This window comes from Cebus imitator, unplaced genomic scaffold (genome assembly GCF_001604975.1).
Source record: "Cebus imitator isolate Cc_AM_T3 unplaced genomic scaffold, Cebus_imitator-1.0 Scaffold417, whole genome shotgun sequence".
Taxonomy (NCBI): domain Eukaryota; kingdom Metazoa; phylum Chordata; class Mammalia; order Primates; family Cebidae; genus Cebus; species Cebus imitator.
Window position 1 is genome coordinate 1,028,462 of NW_016107732.1, and position 7,416 is coordinate 1,035,877.

At 46.6% G+C, this 7,416-nt stretch overlaps 1 pseudogene across 1 annotated transcript; it reads right to left on the reverse strand.

Moving 5' to 3' along the window:
* Positions 1-4,646: 4,646 nt before the first annotated feature.
* Positions 4,647-6,370, reverse strand: LOC108289934 (annotated as a pseudogene). Its single transcript, XR_005197025.1, has 2 exons — positions 5,724-6,370; positions 4,647-5,458 (listed from the first exon to the last, which is right to left on the reverse strand). The product of XR_005197025.1 is annotated as a phosphoglucomutase-2-like (transcript).
* Between the last annotated feature and the right edge of the window lie 1,046 nt (positions 6,371-7,416).

Sequence of the window (7,416 nt, forward strand, 5' to 3'; positions counted from 1 at the left end):
GCCTCAGCCTCCTAAGTAGCTGGGATTACAGGCACGCGCCACCATGCCCAGCTAATTTTTTGTAGTTTTAGTAGAGACGGGGTTTCGCCTTGTTGACCAGGATGGTCTTGATCTCTTGACCTCGTGATCCACCCACCTCGGCCTCCCAAAGTGCTGGGATTGAAATTCAACTTTTTGAATCTGAGCTTGTCTGCTGTAGGAATCACTTTATTTCTGTGATCCTGGATTTTTCCAGCAATACATACATAATAGGTCCCACTTCCCCTTGTTGCTCTGAGAATTAAAATGCTCATAAAGTAAACCCTGGAGTCCTGGCACAGGTAAGTTCTCCATGTGTTTTGTTGCTTTTATTGACCCTTCCAGGCCCAGGTTTAATGTTATCATCACCTTCCTATCTCACTCAGAGACCTGAAGCTCAGAGAGCTCAAGCAAGTGGCCTAGAGGTTCCAGAGCGGAATCCATACCCAGATACCAGCACTTTGCAGCCCCCTCCTTGCTATGAGTAAGCCCACAGGGACTGTGCTGGATCAGGGGGTTCTGAGAAGCCCCATTTCCTCAGGGGAGCCTGGAGCTCCACAGACCCAGGGAGGCTGCAGGGCAGCCACAGGCAGGAAATAGGCTAAATCTTAGGATGAGGCATGGCTGCCCCTCACTCAGATCCCACAGTGGCTATAGCATCCCTGACTGCAGTCGCAGCAGTACTGAGGGTAAATATGCCCCGCCACACATATTCCAGTCCCCCATCCCAAAGAACACCTCCGAACACAGGGTACATCCAACCCAAATCCTTATGGCCTTGCAGTACCTACACTTAGACCCTCACCCCTGATGCCTGGGTAGCTGTTTCTGTCCCTACCGACACAGGTGGAAACTGAGGCTCAGACTGTTGTTACAAAAATGATTGAATCTCACTCTTTTTAATGGCTAACATAATGAGTTACTTCTGAGAAATTCTTACCAGTCTCCTGAGAGGATCAATGAAATAAATGGCATTTTGATAGCGATAATGGTGATAGGCAGGGCATGCATAGCAGGAGAGAAGCCCACTAGAGTGGTATATAGAAACCATCCCCAGGCCGGGCACGGTGGCTCAAGCCTGTAATCCCAGCACTTTGGGAGGCCGAGGCGGGTGGATCACGAGGTCAAGAGATCAAGACCATCCTGGTCAACATGGTGAAACCCCGTCTCTACTAAAAATACAAAAAATTAGCTGGGCATGGTGGTGCGTGCCTGTAATCCCAGCTACTCAGGAGGCTGAGGCAGGAGAATTGTCTGAACCCAGGAGGCGGAGGTTGCGGTGAGCCGAGATCCCGCCATTGCACTCCAGCCTGGGTAACATGAGTGAAACCCAGTCTCAGAAAAAAAAAAAAAAAAAGAAACCATCCCCAGCTCAATGACCTGGTAGCTCTGTGTCCTTGTGGAAGTCTGTCACCCTTCCTGAGCTACGGATCCCTCAGAGAAATAGAATTATAGTTCCTGACCTTTGAGTGGGCTGGGGAAATAAATGTGGCCATTCAGGGAACTTCCATTAACAGCTCTCTGTGAAAAGATGAAACTGTCCGTCATCACGGGGTGGGGATCAGTGTAGGACTCTCAGGGACAAGAGGGCATGAGGATGTTCCTTGAGCCCTGAAGACATGGGGAAGAGAGGGTGTGACTCCCTGGACAAGTTGGCCTGAGATGGAACCTGAATCCCTGTGCATCGCTGAAGGCTCACTGGCAGATGACATCCCCAGTCTGGGCCTCAGTTTCTACCTGTGTTCACAGGGACATAGAGAGCTCAAGCAAGTGGCCCAGAGGTTCCAGAGGGGAATCCATACCCAGACCCCAGCACTTTGCAGCCCCTTGCTTCCTATGAGTAAACCTGCAGGGACTGTGTTGGATCAGGGAGTTCTGAGAAGTGTTGCTCATGAACTGGACACTGATTGATATTTTAGGCAGGATAATTGTTTTCTGTGGGGACCACAGACAGAGATTCACCATGTACTCCTTTAGGGAGCGCAACATCTCTCTCCTATCTTCCTTGTCTTGTACTATCTGGATTAGTTCTCTCCTGTCCCTGACAGACTGAGAAGACAGACTCTGATACTTCAGAGTGGATCCATGTGAATTATAGCACAATAACAGATTTTACCCTGTACTTCCAGTGCAGGAATTTTGCTGCTGAATGACTGTTCGAAATACTATCACAATTTGGATTTTTAGCCTTTGAGAGCCTCCGAAATGACATTTTTTTAGCATCGGAGAGCTCGAGTTCCCTAAAATGTAATAATATTTTTCCAAATATTTGAGTGATCAGTTACAGACACTAATTCCCAGAAAGCTCAATACGGCTTCTAAGGCTAGGTAAGACCATATTCTCTAGAAGGATATGTCCTTTAAGGTGGAGCAGGGTTTTTCCTGCAGAAGCGCCTCTGGGAAACGCCCTGTTTACCGCCTTCGAACCTAGTGAACTACGTTACCCAGAAAGCTCTGTGTCAAACGGCAACGGAACAGAGCCAATGAGCGCTTAAGATAAAGCCGGTTCCGCGTGTGCATTTAACGCTACTTCCGGCGTCCTCTGGGAGCGGTCATTTTCCTTCGTGTTGGGTGTGTTTTCCTGTGAGAGACCGCCAAGAGTTGGGTCCGAACTGCGGTGAGTGAACCCAGTAGGTGGAGAGGAGTCATGGTCCCCGTTTCAGAGGGGCAGCTTTACAGCTCCTTGAAGACACCTAGTGTGATCCACGCCATGCCAGTATCGGTACCGCCGTGGCCTGGTCCCTGCCCTAGTCGCCTCCTCCCGATCACGCCTTCCCCGCACAGTCCACTGGTGACGGCCGCCCTGAGGCTCCCGGCTCAGGTAACTGTGGCGCCTTACGTGCCGTCAAGTCACCTCATCATCACCCCAGTCCTAAGGCAGCGAAGGAGCGGCGTCTGCCCTCGGCTTTGCATCCGAACCCCTTCGTCGGGACACTAAGGCTCTCGCGGGAGGAGCCCTGTTTTTGACACTCGTGTGATGTGTTGGGGAGAGCAACAGGCACGCGGACCGGCGCGGGCAAAGGCTTGGAGATGGACCGAACCGGCAGGATGGAACCTGGGTTCCATGGGCTTCTGTCGGGAGCAAAGTGTGAGGCGGAGTTCCTCCTGGAAGAGCAAGCGGGCTGGGGGCTGTGGATTCACCGTGAGAACGCTGGAAGCCATGGATAGTTTCCAACAAAAGAGGCACATGACTACAGTTCGGGCTTTAAAGGTTTTCCAAAGTCTAATCAATGGAAGACACTGTAGAGAGAGGGGATGTCCAAGAAGAAAGGGGTTACATGGGTAACTGAAGGGTGAGAAGGGTGGAGAAGAGTTTTTATTGAATGATAAAACAGTTCTCCGCACAGAGGGAACCCCATGTGGGTGGTCCCTACCTGAAGTAGACCCCACACACAGACTCAAAGGCAGGCAGTTCCCCAGTGTGGCTGAGTCTGAGGCTTGTATGGGTTCAGAATGGAGGAGGGTGTGCTGATTGGTTTGTGAATATGCAAAGAAGGTTAAAACAAAGGCACCACTCAAAGGTGAGCACAACAGTGTAAAAACCAACTAGGGAAGAGTAGGTATATGTAAAATAGGTGAAGGTTGGGGAACAGAGGAAAGTGTGTCAAACAGGAAGAGAGATTCTCAATCGGTCCGTGGATTCATCCAGGACTTCTAGCTAGGGTTTAAACTGTCTTTGGCTTGAAGATCTGGTTTCACCAGGAACCCGCCCCTGTCTGCCTAAGATTTGTCTGCCTCCTGCCACTTTCATTTTCATTAAGATGAACAACTTGTATGGGATTATGGTAGAACACACAACACAAATAACAAACATATGTGCAGACACAAGTATTATAGTCAAACTTTAGCTTCTCTGTTTATGTTTACATTTCTGCCTACATTAAATATCTCCTTTATTGTTTCCATCCACACTGGTATTGCTCAATACACTCAAGAATGAAGATGAATCTCATTTGTTTTTTTTTTTTTTTTTTTTGAGACGGAGTTTCGCTCTTGTTACCCAGGCTGGAGTGCAATGGCGCGATCTCGGCTCACCGCAACCTCCGCCTCCTGGGTTCAGGCCATTCTCCTGCCTCAGCCTCCTGAGTAGCTGGGATTACAGGCACGCGCCACCATGCCCAGCTGATTTTTTGTATTTTTAGTAGAGATGGGGTTTCACCATGTTGACCAGGATGGTATCGATCTCTTGACCTCGTGATCCACCCGCCTCGGCCTCCCAAAGTGCTGGGATTACAGGCGTGAGCCACCGCGCCTGGCCGATGAATCTCATTTTTGGGACAGAACTGTCAGAGTGATCATCCTAATCATGTGAATGTACTGATCTTAATTCTATCTCTCCTTAGATATCACTACTAAAACTTTTCTGAAGCCTTAATTTTTTTTTCAAGTTTCAATTAATCAACTGTTTTTCAAAATTTAAAAAGATAAAATGAATTTCAACACATTAAACAAAGAGTGAAGCTGTTTTTTCCTAACACGTACAATGTACTAATATGCTACATACATGTATAGAACTTAAAAAAAATCTAGGACAAAAAAATCGTATCTTTTTAAAGCAGCTTTTGCTCCACTTCATATAGGTTCCCACAAATCGTATTTTCCCCAAACATGAACACAACATTTGATCTGTTCATTTATTTTACTTTATAAGGAATTGATAGAAACATAAGTTTACATATACCTAAAAAGTGGCTGTCCCACATATGACAGTCCAGAATTTACCAACTGCATAGGTTTTCTGGCTATTTCAAGCATACATAAAAAGAATTACAGACAGGACAAACATTTATGATTTTTGCAAATTAAGGCACATCAATTACAATCTATCTCTTTTTTTTAGTTTAAAAATCTTCATTTGTAAAAATGAAATGTCCAACTTCAACTTTTTAGTAGGAATGTTGGTTTGCTGAGTTTGGCCATCTTTTCTTTTTTCACCTTAAAGATCAAACATGAAACAATGAGGAATGTAGTTCTTTGTGAAACACATAAATACTTGTAATATTTTGAATCATTTGGCCCTCAAAAATATTGCTTAACAAGTTAAACTCAGCTTAACTGTAGGTAAATGCAAGTATGCCCAAGGCTAGAGTATTTTGATCTCCTTTTGGCTGCAGATTATACTTCTGTGGCTGGAAAAAATGTTCTTCAATAGCACTGACCAGTTCATTCAGTTCCTTCTTCAGCTGCTTAGGATCACTGTTTCCAGGTGGGGCACACAGCTCATAGTACTTGATTTTGGGCTCTGTCCCACTGGTGCCCATGGTGGCCACGCCTCCATTAGCAAAGGTGAAGGTGATCATTTGGCTGCTTTTACTAGTGGGAAGAACATCTTTTTTATCAGGCTAGCTATCATTATAGCTAGTTGTAAGGTCCCTAATGGCAGAAATTTCAAATTTGCTGCAAGCTTTTTTTTTTTTTTTTTTTGAGACGGAGTTTCGGTCTTGTTACCCAGGCTGGAGTGCAATGGCGCGATCTCGGCTCACCGCAACCTCCGCCTCCTGGGTTCAGGCAATTCTCCTGCCTCAGCCTCCTGAGTAGCTGGGATTACAGGCACGCGCCACCATGCCCAGCTAATGTTTTGTATTTTTAGTAGAGACGGGGTTTCACCATGTTGACCAGGATGGTATCGATCTCTTGACCTCGTGATCCACCCGCCTCGGCCTCCCAAAGTGCTGGGATTACAGGCTTGAGCCACCGCGCCCGGCACTCAAATAATTTCTTAATGGTGTCTTGATCATGGCAGATAGGAAGCTTTCGTAATATGGTGGCTATACTCCACATAAATGGCCTTTAGTTGCTGAGACAAATTTTTGGTTGCTGGAAAGCTAGCCAACTCTGCACTTAATGACAGCGGCACTGAGTCCATCTTTGTCCAGAATAAAAGGGCAGCACATGTATCCAATAGCTTCTTCAAATGCAAATAAGATAGTTTTCCCCTGGCCTATTAGCTGTTTGGCTCTGTTTCCCATCCACTTAAAGCCAGTTAATGTTTCCTCAAAATGAAAACCCTCCTTTAGGGCAATAGCCCGCAAGATTTTGGAGAAGATGTTGCTAGACAACATGTAAGGGTCTTTGAAACCACTGCAATCCCGGTTCTTCTCGTTCCAAGGTGTAAAAATCCACCAGCCCAGGAGGGCCCCCAACTTATTGCCCCAAAACACTCTCCATTCACCACTGTCTTGCTTTTTTGCCACAGCAAGCCTATCAGCATCCTGGTGATTTGCTAAAACAATTCTGGCCTTGGTTTTGTCAGCCAAAGCAAAAGATAGTCAAAACAACTTACCCTCTTTGGGATTCTGGTATTTCACTGTTGGAAACTCAGGATCTGGATCCTTCTGTTCAGGAACGGCCTCAGGAGGAACAAGGTCAGAAGCCTTGAAAGCCGACTGCTCAGTTATGACCCACCCCATGGACAGAGGTGTGCACAAACTTCACCTTTGTCTCCCTTTTCACGTTCCTGTGGAAACAGTATTTTTTTTTTAAGATGGGGTTTCACCCTATTGGTCAGACTGGTCTCAAACTCCTAACTTCAGGTGATCCGCCTGCCTCAGCCTCCCAAAGTGCTGGGATCACATGTTTGAGGCACCGTGCCCCGTAGAAACAGTATTTGTTAATGGAAGCACTTGGATTGTGAAGAAGTGGACTGCTATCATTTAAAGAATCATTCCAAGCTTGAGGCCACTGTTCTAGGTTTTCTTCAATAGCTTGAGAAATCTCTTTATCATGAGGAGAGATGATCTGAGCTCCATTATCCCAATAAACCTTATAACCATTATCCTGCTTTTGATTGTGTGATGCAGTTATCAGGATTCCAGCACAAAGTTTCAAATGCAATACTGTGAATGGCACAAAACGAGTTGGCGTTATATCAGAAAAGAGGTACACAGGAATACCCTGACTGATAAATGTGGTTGCAGCAAGTCGGGCAAACCTGCTGCTACCCCCACTGAATAGATGGGCTTGGGCGTCAAAGCTGATCACGATCCCTTTCTGCTTTAGGTCACTGAACTGCTTTTCCAGGTATCTGCAAAATCCCTGTGTAGTCTGGATGGTGATCAAGTCATTCATACGAGAAATTCCAGGTCCCACGGGAGCTTGAAGGCCAGCTGTCCCAAACTCCATCCGGGCCCCAAAACATTTTCGTAGTTCTTCTTTTTTACCTTTTGCTATTGGTAGTTTCACTGCCTCTGAAGTTAAAGAATTCTTGTCCCGGGCCGGGCGCGGTGGCTCAAGCCTGTAATCCCAGCACTTTGGGAGGCCGAGGCGGGTGGATCACGAGGTCAACAGATCGAGACCATCCTGGTCAACATGGTGAAACCCTGTCTCTACTAAAAATACAAAAAAAAATTAGCTGGGCATGGTGGCACGTGCCTGTAATCCCAGCTACTCAGGAGGCTG